The sequence below is a fragment of the Rhinatrema bivittatum genome, chromosome 2, assembly GCF_901001135.1.
Source record: "Rhinatrema bivittatum chromosome 2, aRhiBiv1.1, whole genome shotgun sequence".
Lineage (NCBI taxonomy): Eukaryota > Metazoa > Chordata > Amphibia > Gymnophiona > Rhinatrematidae > Rhinatrema > Rhinatrema bivittatum.
In genome coordinates this window covers 84,241,247-84,259,615 of record NC_042616.1, presented here as the reverse complement: position 1 = coordinate 84,259,615, position 18,369 = coordinate 84,241,247, and the positions used below count along the sequence as shown (strand labels likewise).

Genomic DNA, 18,369 nt, shown 5'->3' with positions numbered 1-18,369 from the left:
TACTGGGGAACTCCCGATTGCATCGCCACACGCTTTTAAATAAAATCCCTCCCTTGTGCGAGCGAGTGGGCACCCGCACACTGATATAAAATCGGATGCGCATGTGTGCACGGGTATTGGATTTTATAACATGTGTGCGGTGACGTGCGCATGTTATAAAATCGGCACATCCTTTTAAAATGTACCTTTTTGCCGGCTAAGTGGGGGAAAAGATGGGGATGTTCCAGGGAGGAGCTACTTATCCAGCTAACTATTAGATACAATAGATATAGATATATTATTGGCAAGCTCCTGACCCCCCCCAAGGCTTGCCAATAATCCCTGGGGGTCCAGCGGGGGTCCGGGAGCGATTTCGTTGTCGGCTGCCAGTAATCAAAATGGCGCCGATAGCCTTTGTCCATACTATGTCACAGAGGCTTTCGGCGCCATTGGTCAGCTCCTGTCACATGAAAGGAGCACAAGATGGCGCCGATGGCCATGTGACAGGGGCTGACCAATGGCGCCGGTAGCCCCTGTGACATGGTAGTTCAGGCTATTCGGCACCATTTTGAGCAAGCCTGGCAATGGCGCACATGGGCACGGAGGATCAAATGGCACCCGGGACCCCGCTGGACCACCAGGTATGTTCGTAAGTCTTGGGGAGGGATCGGGATGGGGGGGGTGGGGTTGTATTATAGTTAATTTAAATGTTTGGGGTGGTTTTTAATTTAAAAAAAAAAAAAAAAAGTGCCCCTTTCCCCATGCAAACCTGAAAAACGAAATTTCCCCTACGAATTAGGCAATTTCGTTGTAATTGCCTAATTCGTGATAAACGACTACACATCTCTACTACCTAGAAGCAAAACACAAGATTAAAGCAACAACTGTTGCGGTTCTGGCCACGAGCGCCGCAACCAGACCCTTACCTCCGTGCTCCTGGACCTATTCCCGCTTCTGGAGGCCTGGTTTGCGCCCTGTTCGGTGGCGTCCCCGTGGGGGCCACGCCGCCGGGAAGCTTCCAATGGATGCCCTGCTTCTAGGCGCGCGCGCGCCACTTGGACGCTTTTCTAGGCCGTTTCCCGCCAGTGGTGACTCCGCCCAGTTCCTGACGTCAGACGCCGCGGCCTTGATAAACCGGCCGCGGACACTCAGTCTTTGCCTTGCAACGGGTTTACCTCCTGGTTCCCTGTTGCGTCATGCCCTGGAGTGAGCTGTCTTGCTACTCGCTCCATTCCTGCTTGCCTGCTACAGTACCTGCTTGGTTCCAGTACCAGAGTCTTGCTACAGTTCCTGCCTGGTTCCAGTACCCGAGTCCTGCTACAGTTCCTGCCTGGTTCCAGTACCCGAGCCCTGTTAAGTACTTGTCTACTGTTCTAGTCTGGTTCCAGTTCTCAGTCCTGATCATCAACCCGCCTAAGTCCCAGCGGTTGGGCTCCTACAGGCTCCTCCCGGGGGAATACCAGCTTCCAGGGTGATGAGCACCTCTACGCCCTGCCTGAACATCTGCCTCCCGGCCTGCCACATACTAGAGACATACATTGACCACCTTTCCCAGTCTCCTGCAGGTCGGCCCAAGGGCCCACTAAATTGAGACTCCATAACAACAACAACAACGAGAGGAAGTAGAATACAGTGAAATATAGCAATAAGCCACCAGGTGGCATCAGCCTATAGGTTAACATCTGTAACATTGCCTAGGGCACCTAATACTCTTGGCACTGGCCTTGCCAATGGCAAATTATTAAAAAGTTCTTTAGTTTGGCTTGCATGAATTACCCTTGAATCATCTCTGAGCTAAATTTAAGTTCATTCCAAATTCATTGACCTCATATCTTTGCTACTATTCCTTCTCTCTAGTGAGAACATTTCAGTAGCAGAAACTCTCCAAACTTCCTTCAAATTTAGTTGCTTCTTTTAATCTTTTCATTTTCATCAATGCCTGTACAGTAGTAAGGTGAACAAAATATTTTCTCACAGGTCAAGCAGGATGGTAGTCCTCACATATTGGTGACATCACAGGATGGAGCCCAATCATGGAACACTTTTGTCAAAGTTTCTAGAACTTTGACTGGCACCTACTGGGCATGCCCAGGATGGCAATAACCCTGCAACCAACAGTGGTCCCCCTTCAGTCTTCTTTTTTCCGCGCAGCAGTAGCCACGCGGGTTAAGGAGCTTCGCAGAGATTCCTGACAGGAAATTTCCTCACGGAATTATTATTCAACTTTCTACCCCACAGGGGTCCCCCTCTTTAATTTTTACGCCTGCGGTAGTCCGGTAAGTTTTTTACCCGATTCCGGTCGATTCCCGTCGAGTTTGGCTCTCACGGCCTACTGGTCGTCGACCGCACCGCGGCTACATTTTTTCACAGGCCATGTTGTCGGGGTTCCGTCGATGCCCATACTGCACTCACACAATGTCCATTACTGACCCTCACCAGGTATGTATAATGTGTCTGGGTAGAGAGCATGATGTCCTTACTTGCACCAAATGTGCCCTTATGACACCTCAAGGTCACAAGGCTAGAATGGAGAAAATGGAACTTCTCTTTAGGTCAAAAAACCCTGACGCCATCCATAGCATCAACATCATCTGAACCGACATTGTCTACATCGCACCATCATCGGGCACCGGCCGGTGTCCGATCAGCATCGACGACTCCACAGCCATCGACACCCTCTGTTCCCCCTCAGAAAAAGGACCGAAGAGAGCATCGAGAAAAGCATTGTCATCAACATCGCAGGTCTCAGACCGTCGAAGCAGGCAAGGCCTCGACGTCGTCATCATCTGAACAGCCATCGAAGAAAGCCCGTCCAGAAAAGGCACTGTCCCTATCTGGTTCAGGGTCACCAAGGTAACCTTCACCGGGACCGGTAATAGGAGCCGCGATTCTACCTCCAACGGTGGTCCCTCCGGCTACGCCTCCACCTCCTCCTCCTCCGGCATTGGGGCTCTTTGCTCCAGGTTTCCGAGAGGAACTGGATCAGATGATTCAGGAGGCCACTGGCAGAGCGATGCAAGGCTTCAAGGTTCCATTGACACCGGTACCGATGCCTGAACCAGTAACCGATCCCATTCCTGCAGCACTAGCACTGTTACTCATGAGAATGGAAGCGCTGATTGCTGCTTTTCCTCCATTGGATCCGACGACATCAATGGACCCGGTGCCCTCCTCTCCGATTCCTCTTTCATCGAAAGAAGGAGAAACACCGTTCCTTCCGCCATCGGGAGTCCTTCTGATGCCTAGATCATTGATTTCACTGATTGCATCTTTGTTTCCATTGGTGCCACTGACCCGTCCATCGATGCCTTTGGTGCCTCACCCGGAACCTTCAGGTATACCAGCTTTTCGTCCCTCCAAGGATACTGGGGGTGCTGTATACTTGGAGGGACAGCACCCCCTACGATACCTTGGAGGGACAGCACCCCTACAATACCTGGACTGATGATTCATCCCAGGATACCGATGACTTGCCATTGCCACTCTCTCCTGCTAAAAGCAGGACGCATTCTCTGCCAGAGTACTTGTCCTTCATTCATTTTGTGAAGGAAATGTCTGAAATGATTCCATTTCAACTTCAGACAGAAGAAGATGATAGACATCAGATGATGGAACTTCTTCAATTTTTAGATGCTCCTAAAGAACTAACATCCATTCCCATCCATGATGTCCTCCTGGATCTTCTGAAAAGAAATTGGGAACATCCTGGTTCTGTGGCACCAGTCAATCGAAAAGCTGACACCACATACCTAGTCCAGTCAATTCCTGGTTTCCAGAAGTCCCAATTGGACCACCACTCAGTGGTTGTTGAGTCAACCCAAAAGAAGGCCCGAAGATCCAAGCCTCATTCTTCCTATCCTCCAGGAAAGGAACAAAAATTCCTGGATGCTATAGATCGCCGTATCTTTCAAGGGGCAATGCTTATATCACACATTGCCTCTTATCAGCTTTATATGACCCAGTACAACAGAGTCCTCTTTAAACAAATACAGGACTTTGCTGAGTCCCTACCTCAACAGTCTCAAGACCAATTACACGCCCTAGCTCAAAAGGGTTTAGAAGCGGGCAAACATGAGATAAGATCTGCCTGTGACGTTTTTGACACCGCTTCCAGGGTTTCAGCAACAGCCATTTCTGCAAGGCGGTGGGCCTGGCTAAAGTCGTAGACCTACGGCCTGAAGTCCAGGATAGATTATCTGATTTGCCTTGCACTGGAGATAATCTTTTTGGCGAGCAAATACAAAAGGCAGTGGCACAACTCAAGGATCACCATGAGATTCTTCACCAACTCTCCTTGATACCTTCTGAATATCCTGCTAAGCAAACATTCAGAAAGGAGCCCAAGAAATCCTTTTACCGCCAAAGGAAATCTTATCCTCCTCTGTCCAAAGGTTGCTCTACTAAGCCTTACCAGAAAGGCCAGTTCAGGCAACCTTGCAGGCAAAAGCCGCAAACAACTCCTCAACCTGGTCCAGCATCTGGTTTTTGACTCTTTTCTAGAGAGCAGCATTCAGACTCCACTAAGGCATGTACCAGTGGGAGGCCGATTGTGCCACTTCAGTCATATCTGGCACTCAGTCACCACAGACCAGTGGGTTCTCTCCATAATAACTCAAGGTTATCATCTCAACTTTCTTGCCATTCCACCGGACTCCCCATCTCGGCTGACATGGGGAACATCAGACCATTCACCGCTCCTGGAACAGGAGGTTTCCCTCCTCCTCCAGTCCAGAGCAATAGAACCAGTGCCCTACTCCCAACAGGGTCTCGGATTCTACTCTCGGTATTTTCTAATCCTCAAAACGTCAGGTGGCGTTCGCCCGATTCTAGATCTTCGGGCCTTAAACAAATTTCTACAAAGAGAAAAGTTCAAGAAGGTGATGAGTTTCCTCCTCCCCCTTCTACAAAGGGGAGACTGGCTCTGCTCTCTAGACCTCCAGGACGCTTACACACACATCGCAATAACTCCGTCTCATCGCAAATTTCTGTGATTCCTTGTAGGCCCAAAGCACTACCAATATTGAGTGCTACCATTCGGCCTAGCCTTTGTTCCATGAGTCTTCACCAAGTACATCGTAGTAGTAGCAGCGTTCCTCAGAACTCAAGGTGTTCATGTCTACCCCTACCTCGACGATTGGTTGATCAGGGCTCCTACACAGCAAGCTGTTCTGACGTCCCTACGTCTCACCTTGCACACCCTGATCTCTCTAGGGTTTCTCATCAATTATCCAAAGTCCAGCTTGGTCCCATCGCAAACCCTGTCGTTCATAGGAGCAGACGTGGACACCTTCAAAGCGAAGGCATTTCTTCCTCAAGAACGAGCTTTCATCATCTCCTCTCTCGCCCATCAGCTGCAGTCTTGACAACACTCCAATGCACATCACTTTCTAGTCCTGCTAGGGCACATGGCATCCTCAGTACACGTCACTCCCATGGCTCGTCTCACCATGAGAATCCTACAGTGGACTCTAAGGTCACAGTGGATTCATTCATCTCAACCACTATCAGCTGTTATCCACATAACCAACCCACTTCGTCTATCTCTAGCTTTGTGGAAGAATCATGCCAATTTCCTCCAAGGCCTTCCTTTCCAAGCTCCAGATCCTCAAATAACCCTTACAACAGATGCCTCCAACATTGGCTGGGGAGCACAAGTTGCCAATTTACAAACGCAAGGGTCCTGGTCTCCAGAGGAAGCCGAACACCAGATCAATTTCCTGGAGCTACGAGCAATCAGATATGCTCTCAGAGTATTTAAGGACGCCTCTACAACCAGGTCATCCTGATTCAAACGGACAACCAGGTGGCCATGTGGTATATCAACAAACAAGGAGGAACAGACTCCCACCTCCTGTGTCAGGAAGCTACACAGATATGGGCGGACGCCCTCTCCCACTCGATGTACCTCAAGGCCACCTACTTGCCGGGAGTGGACAATATGTTGGAAGACAAGCTGAGTCGCACCTTTTGACCACACGAGTGGTCTCTCAACCCCACAGTAGCGGACTCGATATTCCAACGTTGGGGTTACCCTCACATAGACCTCTTTGCATCACCTCAAAACCGCAAAGTAGAGAACTATTGCTCTCTCACTCGCAGCCAGCACTCATAGCCAAGAGATGCGTTCTCCCTCTAATGGGAAACCGGTCTCCTATATGCATTCCCTCCACTTCCACTTCTCTCGAAGACTCTCGTGAAGCTATGTCAGGACAAGGGAAGCATGATCCTGATAGCACCTCACTGGCCACGCCAAGTGTGGTTTCCGATTCTTCAGGACCTCTCCATTCGCAAGCACATTCCCCTGGGGAAGGACCCGCTTCAGATCACGCAGAACAACGGGCGCCTACGCCACCCCAATCTTCAGGCCTTATCCCTGACAGCCTAGATGTTGAAAGGTTAATCCTGCAGCCTCTCAACCTTTCGGAGCCAGTTTCCCGTGTCCTGATTGCTTCACCGAAACCTTCCATGAGAAAATCTTATCTTTACAAATGGAACAGGTTTAAATCATGGTGTTCCTCACTGTCCCTAGATCCTTTTACTTGTTCTACCACAAAGTTTTTAGACTATCTCTGGTACTTGTCAGAGTCAGGTCTGAAAACTTCTTCCATCAGAATGCATGTCAGTGCAGTAGCTGCCTTCCATAAAGATGTCGGGGATGTTCCCATTTCGATACAACCCCTTGTAACACGTTTTCTAAAGGGCTTGCTCCACCTCAAACCTCCACTGTGCCCTCCGGCCCCTTCTTGGGACCTCAACCTGGTTTTGGGTCGGCTCATGAAACCACCATTCGAGCCTCTCCAATCCTGTGATCTTCGCTATCTCACATGGAAAGTGATTTTTCTTTTAACAATCACATCAGCTCACAGAGTTAGTGAGTTACAGGCCCTAGTTACCTACCCGCCTTACACAAAACTTCTGCACGACCGGGCAGTACTCCGCACTCACCCAAAGTTCTTGCCTAAGGTAGTATCTGAGTTTCACATTAATCAATCCATTATACTACCCACCTTCTTTCCCAGGCCCCATTCCAATCCAGGAGAACAGGCTCTGCATACCCTTGACTGCAAATGGGCTCTAGCATTCTACCTAGACTGTACAGCTGCCCACAGGCAAAGTTCTCAATTGTTTGTTTCCTTTGCTTCCATCAGATTGGGTCAACCTGTGGTTAAGTAGACTCTCTCCTCCTGGTTAGCGGACTGCATTTCCTTTTGCTATCAGCAAGCAGGCATTCCACTTCAAGACCGTGTTAAAGCACATTCGGTCAGGGCCATGGCAACTTCTGTAGCGCACCTTCGCTTGGTGCCGCTTCCTGATATTTATAGGGCTGCTACCTGGAGTTCTCTCCATACCTTTACAGCCCATTATTGTCTAGACAAGGCTGGAAGACAAGATTCCATCTTTGGCCAATCTGTCTTGAGCAACCTTTTGCAACTTGATGTACCAACACCCTTCCGCCTGCCCGTTAGGGTTCAGGATGCCCTCTACTAAATTCCACCCCAGTTGTTGTGCCTGTTGCACATCTTTGGGTACATTTGGTGCATATTCAGACATCCTCAGCTCGGTACTTACCCATACATGAGGACTACCATCCTGCTTGACCTGTGAGAAAGCAAGTGATGCTTACCTGTAACAGGTAGGGATGTGAATCGTTTTAGGACGATTAAAATTATCGTCCGATAATTTTAATATCGTCTTAAACCGTTATGGAACACAATACAATAGAGATTCTAACGATTTATCGTTATAAATCGTTAGAATCGTGAGCCGGCACACTAAAACCCGCTAAAACCCACCCCCGAACCTTTAAATTAAATCCCCCACCCTCCCGAACCCCCCCCAAATAACTTAAACATTTCCTTGCCAAATCCTACCTCCTTCAATCCCCCACCCTCCCGAACCCCCCCCCAAATGACTTAAATTACCTGGTGGTCCGGAACGGCAGCGGTCCGGAACGGGCTCCTGCTACTGAATCTTGTTGTCTTCGGCCGGCGCCATTTTGGAAAATGGCGCCGAAAAATGGCGGCGGCCATAGACCAACAGGATTCGATGGCAGGAGGTCCTTCCGGACCCCCGCTGGACTTTTGGCAAGTCTTGTGGGGGTCAGGAGGCCCCCCCCAAGCTGGCCAAAAGTTCCTGGAGGTCCAGCGGGGGTCAGGGAGCGATTTCCCGCCGCGAATCGTTTTCCGTACGGAAAATGGCGCCGGCAGGAGATCGACTGCAGGAGGTCGTTCAGCGAGGGTTCCGGCGCCTCGCTGAACGACCTCCTGCAGTCGATCTCCTGCCGGCGCCATTTTCCGTACGAAAAACGATTCGCGGCGGGAAATCGCTCCCTGATCCCCGCTGGACCTCCAGGAACTTTTGGCCAGCTTTAGGGGAGGCCTCCTGACCCCCACAAGACTTGCCAAAAGTCCAGCAGGGGTCCGGAAGGACCTCCTGCCGTCGAATCCTGTTGGTCTATGGCCGCCGCCATTTTTCGGCGCCATTTTGGAAAATGGCGCCGGCCGAAGACAACAAGATTCAGTAGCAGGAGCCCGTTCCGGACCGCTGCCGTTCCGGACCGCCGCTGGACCACCAGGTAATTTAAGTCATTTGGGGGGGGTTCGGGAGGGTGGGGGATTTAATTTAAAGGGTAGGGGGTGGGTTTTAGCGGGTTTTAACGATTTTAACGATATATCACGATATTTTACCCCCCCAAACGGCAACAATACGATTCCCTCCCCCTCCCAGCCGAAATCGATCGTTAAGACGATCGAGGACACGATTCACATCTCTAGTAACAGGTGTTCTCACAAGACAGCAGGATGTTAGTCCTCACGAAACCCGCCTGCCACTCCACGTGTTGGGTTCGTTACATTTCTTATTTTATTTTTTGGCACTTACTTTAGCTTTTGAACAAGACTGAAGGGGGACCCCTGCTGGTTGCAGGGTTAGTACCATCCTGGGCATGCCCAGTACGTGCCAGTCAAAGTTCTGGAAACTTTGACAAAAGTGTTCCGTGATTGGGCTCCATACTGTGATGTCACCCATATGTGAGGACTAACATCCCATCCTTTGGATCACATTCCTTCCAATCTGCTGAGCTCCATCCCTTATATCATTGCTAAACCCGGTGCAGACACAATTAACTGCTCCCTCACTGAAGGCCAAGTCCCCAATCAACTCAAGTTGGCAATGCTTAAGCCTCTTCTCAAAAAACCTAACCTTCCCACCACAGACCCAGCCAACTTCAGACCCATAGCAAACCTTCCAATGATTGCCAAAATTATGGAGAAAATTGTAAATAGACAACTTTCAGAATTCCTTGACGATAACAACATCCTCACCACAAACCAATTCGGTTTCCGTAAGACCCGGAACACCGAATCGCTATTAGCCTCACTATCAGACACTATTCTCCTTGATCTGGAAAAAGGTCAACCTTGCCTCCTCGCACTTCTGGATCTCTCCTCAGCGTTTGACACCGTGAGCCACGCGTGCCTCCTTCAGCGTCTGTGATGCCAATGTCATTGGCATCACAGGATCAGCGTTCAACTGATTCAAATCGTTTCTAGAAAACAGGTTTTACAAGGTCAAGATAAACAACAAAGAGTCTCACCCCATTGAATCCAAGATGGGGGTACTGCAAGGATCTTCCCTTTCACCCACTCTTTTCAATATCTATCTTCTCCCGCTCTGTCACCTTCTTACCAACCTCAAGCTAATACACTTCCTATACGCGGATGACATACAAATTCTCATCCCTATAGTGGAATATCTACACAAAACTACGTCATATTGGAATATGTTACAGTTTTGGCTGCAGTGCAACCGCCTCACCACCAGGGGTCCCTCTAGTGCTGGCTCTCCTGACAGGCCCAGGCCATCTCCCCTGTCCACTCTATGTTCTGGGTTGGCCCTTATAACCCTGCCTGACAGTTCCCTCGGTGCTTCGGCATCGAGCTCACCTGGGCTCCCTGCTCTAGCCTTGCGCGGCCTTCGGGCCTTTCCTTGCCTTGCCCTGCGTGGCCTTCGGGCCTTCTTCCTCGCTTTTCTTACCTGGCCTACGGGCCTTCTGACCTGCCTGCTCTGCTTACGGTGTGTGGCCTACGGGCCTTCTGTGTATGTGTGGCCTACGGGCCTTCTGACCTGCCTGCTCTGCTTACGGTGTGTGGCCTACGGGCCTTCTGTGTATGTGTGGCCTACGGGCCTTCTGACCTGCCTGCTCTGCTTACGGTGTGTGGCCTACGGGCCTTCTGTGTATGTGTGTGGCCTACGGGCCTTCTGACCTGCCTGCTCTGCTTACGGTGTGTGGCCTACGGGCCTTCTGTGTGTGTGTGTGTGGCCTACGGGCCTTCTGACCTGCCTTGCCCTGACTACGGTGTGTGGCCTACGGGCCTTCCGTGTGTATGTGTGGCCTACGGGCCTTCTGACCTGCCTGCTCTGCTTTCGGTGTGTGGCCTACGGGCCTTCTGTGTGTGTGTGTGTGGCCTACGGGCCTTCTGACCTGCCTTGCCCTGCTTACGGTGTGTGGCCTACGGGCCTTCTGTGTGTGTGTGGCCTACGGGCCTTCTCTGCCTTGCCTTGCTTACTGTGTGTGGCCTACGGGCCTTCTGTGTGTGTGTGGCCTACGGGCCTTCTGACCTGCCTTGCTCTGACCCAGCCTGAACCCAGACACTGCTACTTGCCGCCTGCCCTGACCCAGCCTAGACCCAGACACTGCTACTTGCCGCCTGCCCTGACCCAGCCTGAACCCAGACACTGCTACTTGCCGCCTGCCCTGACCCAGCCTGAACCGAGACACTGCTACTTGCTGCCTGCCCTGACCCAGCCTGGAACCAGACACTGTTTCTAGCCATTCCTGTCTCTCTCCACCTGGAGCCACCCTGCTGGGTGGTGTTCACGACTCCTGACCGGAGCCCAAGCGTAACAGAATAATTGCCTCGCAGCAATAAACAACCTACTCGCCAGCCTCAACCTGGTTTTAAACACAAATAAAACTGAAATCCTCCTTATAGCTCCTGAAAATTACGTCCCACCCATCTCTCCAACTGCTAGCTAATGTCCTGTCACCTCCACTTTGCCACAAGTAAGAGACCTGCGTGTACTTCTAGACAACAGACTCAGCCTCAACAAGTTCGTAAATAACACCACGAAAGAATGCTTCTTTAAATTGCAAGTACTAAAGAAACTAAAACCACTACTACACTACAGAGACTTCTGCCTGGTTCTACAATCCATCATACTCCTGAAACTGGACTACTGCAATTCTCTCCTTCTGGGCCTGCCTGCCTGCACCACCAAACCACTTCAGATGGTCCTGAACGCCATGGCCAGAATTCTCACAAACACCAAAAAAAAGGATCATATCACCCCCATCCTCCAGCACCTTCATTGGCTACCGATTAAATACAAGATTCACTTTAAAACCATTATGATGATACACAAAGCCCTACATAACATCTGTCCTCTCAACTTAACTTATCAACTCCAGCTACACACCTCCAAGAAACCGACTAGAAGTGCGTATAAGAACATGCTAATCATCCAGCCGGCAAAAACCTCCCTGAGGAAACGCGCACTATCCACAGCGGGCCCCACACTCTGGAATTCACTCCCTCCAGACCTTTGCCTTGAACCTTGCCATAATACATTCAAAAAGAAACTAAAGACTTGGTTTTTCACACAAGCATTCCCGGAGAACTAAGAGCAGGAAGATTTACAATATCAGTTTAGTCTCTGACAGCTTAGTTTTTTGACCCCCTTCCCCTCTGTACATAAGTTCCTGAAGAGTTCGTTATTGAAACTTAATTAGTCATGATTGTTTTCTGTAAGCTCCTCTAAGCTCATTTATGCTCCTTTAAGCTCCTTTATGCTTCTCTGTTAATTGTTACAATGTAAGCCGCCCACGAGGCAACAGTTTTACTTCCTTGTACACCGGTGTGATATGTATATTATACAGGAACATCGGAATATAAAAACTAAAAATAAATAAATAAATAAATAACATCCTGCTGTCCTGTGAGAACACCTGTTACAGGTAAGCAACACTTGCTATCCCATATTCCAAATTAAACCATCTTGGTGCATTTTTTTCTTTCTCTTTCACTCCAGTTTTTACAGGTCTTTTTATGCTTTCAGTTGCTCTATCTCTTTTACACTGTTAACTATCATTCCCTGTATGTACCCGGATCAGTCCAGATAGTGGGTTGAACCTCCTTCCCAGCAGATGGAGACAGAGAAAAACTTGAAGGGTATCATATATCAGGACAGTGCTCCCCCTGTGTCCCTTCAGTATTTCTCTGTCTCCAGCAGATGAAGGTGGCAGAACCTGCGGTTCCCAGTCTTTTAGGCAATTTCATTCTTTGAGGAAGTTCTTCTTTCCCTCATCCTATATTCCTTAAGGATCAAGCAAGTATTGGAGTAAAAGAATTTCAAACAATTAAAAAAAATAAATTTCTTTATTATCAGGAGATACAGAAGCCTGTCGCCTCACTCTTATTTGGTCCTAGGGGGTTTTTCCCCTTGATTAGTTCAGCCTAGGACCCTTTCCCGGTGAGCCATTGCCTGGCTCCGGGGTGATACTGGTGGTCCAGTCCCTCCCCCATTGGGACCCCTGAGATGTGACAGAGAAGTTAATATTCCTCTGTACTTTAAAAAAAAAAAAAAAAAAAAAGAATCATATAGAAGGCCCCAGCCTTTGGGGGAAGGAGTGCAGTGCAGGGCTATTTTCTACTTCTCCCACTCGCAGCTAGGCACAACAGGGCAATTCCTCACCCCCCCCCCCCCCCCCTCCTCCGTTGTTAATATGCCACGATCCACTTTCTTTGTGGCATGCAGAGAGCCTGCCTCGCGGCTCTCCCGCAAAGAGGTTTGTTCGCATTGTTTGCCCGGCGGGGAGGGGCCCTCTTTGGCGCCGGAGAAGTCAGCCTCCCGTGTTCATGCTGGCAAACACACTGCCAGGCCAGCCCTGTCCCTGCAAACTGCGGGAACGGCGGTCTTTTTGCCCCTAGATTTTACGGCTGATTCGTTGCCTGAAGGGGGAAGGGATTCTGTTTTTCCGCAGTCACCCCCGAATTTAAGTCCTGTAGATCTTTCTACTGTGGTCCCTGACCCCCAGCATGATGTCCCCCCTCCCCCACTGCCAGAGAGAACCCCTCAGCATTTTTCAACAGATTTTGTACTTTTATTGCATAAGGCTTATGTTGCTAGCTTACAGCAGCAGGATGAATCCTCTCCAGACCCTCCACCTGCAAAGTTCCTAGGGTCTCTACAGAACAGGGACCCAAACTCCCTTATTCTCAGGGGATGAATCGTGTTTGGACCGTACCGGGAGTCCCGGACCCTCCAGATCCTTCTAGCCTTCCAGCTCAGCTTCCAGACTCTGACCCGGATGCAGATGCCTTGAATCAGAATTCACCGGTCGAGGGAGATGACCCACGGGTTTTACACTTGTTCCAGCAGGAGGAGCTGGACTCGCTCATTCCCTTTGTCCTAGCCGAACTGGGGATAGATGCCCCTCCGGAGGAAACCGCAAGTATCCCGGTTTCCAGTACATGGACCCTGTCCTGGCTGGGCTGAGAGCCCCCCCCCCCCCCCCACGTACATTCCCATTTCATCCTATGCTAATGCAGTTACTACTCCAAGAATGGGAATCTCCTGAATCCAGCTTATGGGTAGGCAGAGCAATGGACAAGCTCTATCCCCTACCAGATCAATGCCTAGAGCTGCTCAAGGTTCCTAAAGTGGACGCTTCGGTTTCCACGGTCACCAAAAGAACCACCATTCCGGTGGTGGGAGCGACGGCTCTAAAGGATCTTCAGGATCGTAAGTTGGAAGTATATCTCAAAAGAATTTTTGAAGTCTTGGAGCTAGGCGTTCGAGTGACAGTCTGTAGCAGTCTCATGCAGCGGGCAAGCCTTAGGTGGGTTCAACAACTACTCAGCACCCAGGACCTCCCATCTGCAGAGGCGGAACAGGCGGAACATCTGGAAGCTGCGGTTGCGTATAGTGCTGATGCCCTCTAAGATCTTCTCAGAGTGCTGGCGAGATCCATGGTATCAGCTGTCTCGGCCAGGCGCTTCCTCTAGCTGCAAAATTGGGCAGCAGACTCCTCTTCTAAATCTCAGTTGGGCATTCTCCACTTCAAGGATAAATTTCTCTTCGGGGAGGACCTGGAACAGCTTATCAAATCTTTAGGGGAGAACAAGATTCATAAGCTTCCTGAAGATCACCCTAGACCAACCAGATCCTTTTTTTCCTTTGCGCTCTCATTTCAGGGGGCAGCGCAGGTACAACAAGTCACGGGGGGCTCCACAAAGAAACCCCTCCACAAGATCTCAATCTTGGTCACATTCCTTTCGTGGATGTCCAACATTCCGGGATGGAAACCCGCAAGGATCCGCCCCAAAGTCCTCTCAATGAGATGCAGCTGGCCCATTCCTCTGTTCTCAACTTGGGAGGTCGGCTCTCCCTTTACCACGAGGAATGGGTCAAAATTACTTTGGATCGATAGGTCCTCAAAGTAATAGAATGAGGCTATGTGTTGCGTCCATTGGTCTTCGACGGCTTCGCCCCGCTTGTTGCACCCCTATCTCAGCTCCTCCCACTTACCTGGGCAAGATGGCTACTGTAGCGTCATCAAGCCGACTTTTCTGGCATCCCCAGAACGGCTATGGTGCAGCCGTATGCCATTGCTCCTCCCAGGTACTTGCTAGGGTGCGCGCACGCGCTCAACCCACGTCTAAGTATGCCCAGTGGTGCGAACCTCAAGGGTGTTCCCTCAGCTGACGTCACGCCACTCCGGGTATATCTACTTCTCAAGATTGCTAGCTTATTGAGTTGGCAAAGGCTCGAATAGACTCGAACTGTTCCTGTCTGAGCTACTCTGCAACTTCCCTGCTGCCTGCAGGAAGGTCTCCTTCTGCCCTTCGGGGTTTTACTACTAACTTGGGTACCTGCTCCTCGGGGGCTCTCTGTTCTATTTTCAGGTGCCATTCAGGGAACAGGTACTCGCTCCTCGAGGGCCTGCTCTCCCTGCCTCAGTGCCTGTACCTACAACAACTATCTGGTGGAATCGCATCCATAACAGCTAACACCGAGTGAGTACTCTAACATCTCATCTGTCTCATCCATAGTAACCATTGCTGCGGAACCTCCTGACGTCACCAAAGAGAAAAGGGTTCCCTCTGCCGAGGTCCCTAAGACTACATAAGAACATAAGAAATTGCCATGCTGGGTCAGACCAAGGGTCCATCAAGCCCAGCATCCTGTTTCCAATAGAGGCCAAACCAGGCCACAAGAACCTGGCAATTACTCAAACACTAAGAAGATCCCATGCCACTAATGAAATTAATAGCAGTGGCTATTCCCTAAGTAAATTTGATTAATAGCCGTTAATGGTCTTCTCATCACTGCCACCTGGTGCCTATCTTCAAGCTGTATAAATAAAGAGTTCAATCCCTGTGTTTTGTGTATGGAGTCTAGCCCAGTGCTGTGGCTCCTCACGGGGCTCCTCCCCGTGGGCGTGGTCATCTCCACAGCACCCAAGGATCCACTAAAACACATGTGATAACAACACTATGCTTTAGAATTTGCTCGGTCTCTTCCAGATCGCTACCTAATCTCTCCTTGCAGACCTCTGAAGCAGCATGTGGTGCACCAAACTCTCAACAGGCTGCAGCAACTCAGAGCCATCATCCCTGTCCCTCCCCCGAAGAGCAGGATTTAAGCCAGTATTCCATTTACTTCATGGTTCCCAAAAAGTATGGCTCCTTTCGACCAATCCTGGACCTCAAAAGGATCAACAAAGCGCTCAAGGTCCCCCATTTTTGGATGGAAACCCTGCAGTCGGTCATAGCAGCGGTTCACACTGGCGAATTCCTAGCTTCACTGGATTGGACAGAGTCTTATCTCCATATCCCGATCTGCCTGGAACATCAGAAGTACCTACGCTTCAACATTCTGGAACATCATTACCAGTTTCGGGCGCTTCCGTTTGGCCTAGCCACAGCCCCCCACACATTTACCAAGGTAATGGTGGTAATGGCAGCCTCCCTCCGATGGGAGGGGGTACTGGTCCATCCTTACCTGGACGACTGGCTCATTCGGGCGAAATCAGAGAATCTCTGCACCATGGCAATCAACAAAGTTTTGTCGCTCCTCAGCTCCCTCAGTTGGGTAGTTAATTTCTCCAAGAGCAGCCTCAAGCCTTCTCAAGTCCTGAAATTCTTAGGAGCACGCTTCGACACACTCGCGGGAAAAGTCTTCCTTCCCGAGGGCCGGGCGCACAAACTCATGACTCAAGTGTGACATCTGTTATCTCTCTCCATGCCCACAGCCTGGGACTACATACAGGTCCTGGGCTCTATGGCTTCAACTATAGATTTGATTCCATGGACCTTCACACAGATGCGTCCTTTACAGAAAGCTTTACTGTCCCGCTGGAAGCCGGTCTCGGAGGAGTTTCAGACGCCTTTATCGCTCTTGGACTTTACCATCTCCAGTCTTCAGTGGAGGCTGTCGCTCAACCACCTGCTAAAAGGGGTGCACCTGGAAACCCCTCAGTGGATTATTGTTACGATGGACTCCAGCCTCTCTGGCTGGGGAGCAGTTTGCCAGGCTCAGTCTACATAAGGTCAGTGGTCCCCAGCTCAATCTCAATGGCACATCAATTGCCTGGAAGCCTGAGCAGTTCGCCTGGCATTGAATACGATCCTGCCCTTGATCTGTCACAAAGCGGTTTGGGTTCTCTACGACAATGCCACCATAATAGCTTACATCAATCACAAAGGTGGAACCAGGAGTCGTCTGGTAGCCCTGGAAGCAAGCAAGTTGTTCTCCTGGGCAGAGTGGCATTTGGCTCGATTGACAACCTCCCACATTGCAGGGAAGGAGAATGTCCAAGCTGATTTCTTAAGTCATCAACACCTAGACCCCAGAGAGTGGGAGTTGTCCAAAGAGGCGATGGCTCTTCTCATTCACAATTCACAATTGGGGCACTCCCTACTTAGACCTAATGGCCACTCTGAAGAATGCGAAGGCTCCCAGATTCTTCAGTCACAGAAGAGAGCATGGCTCGGAAGGGGTGGACACTCTGGTGTTACCCTGGTGCGACATACTCCTCTACGTGTTCCCACCCTGGCCTCTGGTGGGGAAGGTGGTCAGAAGAATAGAACTTCACAAGGAGCCGGTCATTCTCGTGGTGCCAGAATGGCCCCGAAGACCATGGTTCGTGGATCTCGTAAACCTCGTGAAGGAAGGTCCTCTTCACCTTGTTCACCTTCCAAATCTTCTACGGCAAGGTCCAGTATTTTTCGATCAGGCAGATCGCTTTTGTCTAGCGGCCTGGCATTTGAGCGGCGGAGACTAAAGAAGAAAGGTTATAGGGAGGAGTTTATTTCCACTCTGTTGCGCGTGTGTAAGACTTCTACCTCTCTTGCTTACATCCGGGTTTGGAGAGTGCTTGAAACTATTTGTGTGGACTCAGGAATCCCAGCTCACAGGGCCCCAGTTTCCCATGTCCTCTCTTTTCTACAGAATGGCCTCGCCAAGGGTTTGCCTTTCAATTCTCTTCGTGTACAAGTCTCGGCACTTGCCTCCCTTTTAGGGTGGGTCAATGGTTACGCTATGGCGGCTCACCCGGATGTCATCCGGTTGCTCAAGGGGGAAAAGCATTTGAACCTGCCTGTCCGGGCTACATGTTCGTCATGGAGTCTCAATCTGGTGCTTCGGGTTCTATGCGAGGCACCCTTCGAACCCCTCAAATGGGCCACACTCAAAGACTTGACTCTTAAGACAGTTTTTCTAGTCTCTATTTGCTCAGCCAGGAGAGTGTCCGAGCTCGAAGCCTTGTCTTGCAAAGAGCCATTCCTTCGTTTTTCTGATTCAGGTGTTTCACTCAAGACTGTTCCATCTGTTTTACTGAAGGTCATTTTCTCCTTTCATTTAAATCAGTCAGTGGAGCTACCTGCCTTTTCGCCAGAGGACACTGAGGCCACACATGGCAGAGACCTAAGGTGCCTTGATGTGAAACAAGTCCTGCTGCGATACTTAGAAGTCACGGACAAGTTCCGAGTCTCAGATCATCTTTTTGTTTTATGGAGCGGACCCAATAGGGAGAATAAAGCATCAAAGGCTACTATCACTCGCTGGCTAAAGGAGGCTATTGCTTTGGCTTATATTTGTCGGGGTTGGCCTGTCCTGGAAGTTTAAAAGTGCACTCACTCTGGTCGCAGGCTACCTCTTGGGCAGAAAGCCAGTCGGTCTCCCCACAAGAGATATGCAGAGCAGCTACTTGGAAATCTCTTCATACTTTTGCTCGTCATTATCACCTCAATGTGCAGGCACCAGTTTTTGGTTCCTTCGGCACACAGGTGCTTCGAGCAGGACTATCTGGGTCCCATTCTACTTAGG

At 50.1% G+C, this 18,369-nt stretch overlaps 1 protein-coding gene across 1 annotated transcript in view; it reads left to right on the top strand.

Annotated features, from left to right (window-relative positions):
* TTC21A (tetratricopeptide repeat domain 21A) overlaps window positions 1-18,369 on the top strand; it is a 406,154-nt gene that overhangs the window by 158,377 nt on the left and 229,408 nt on the right. The window lies entirely within an intron of this gene.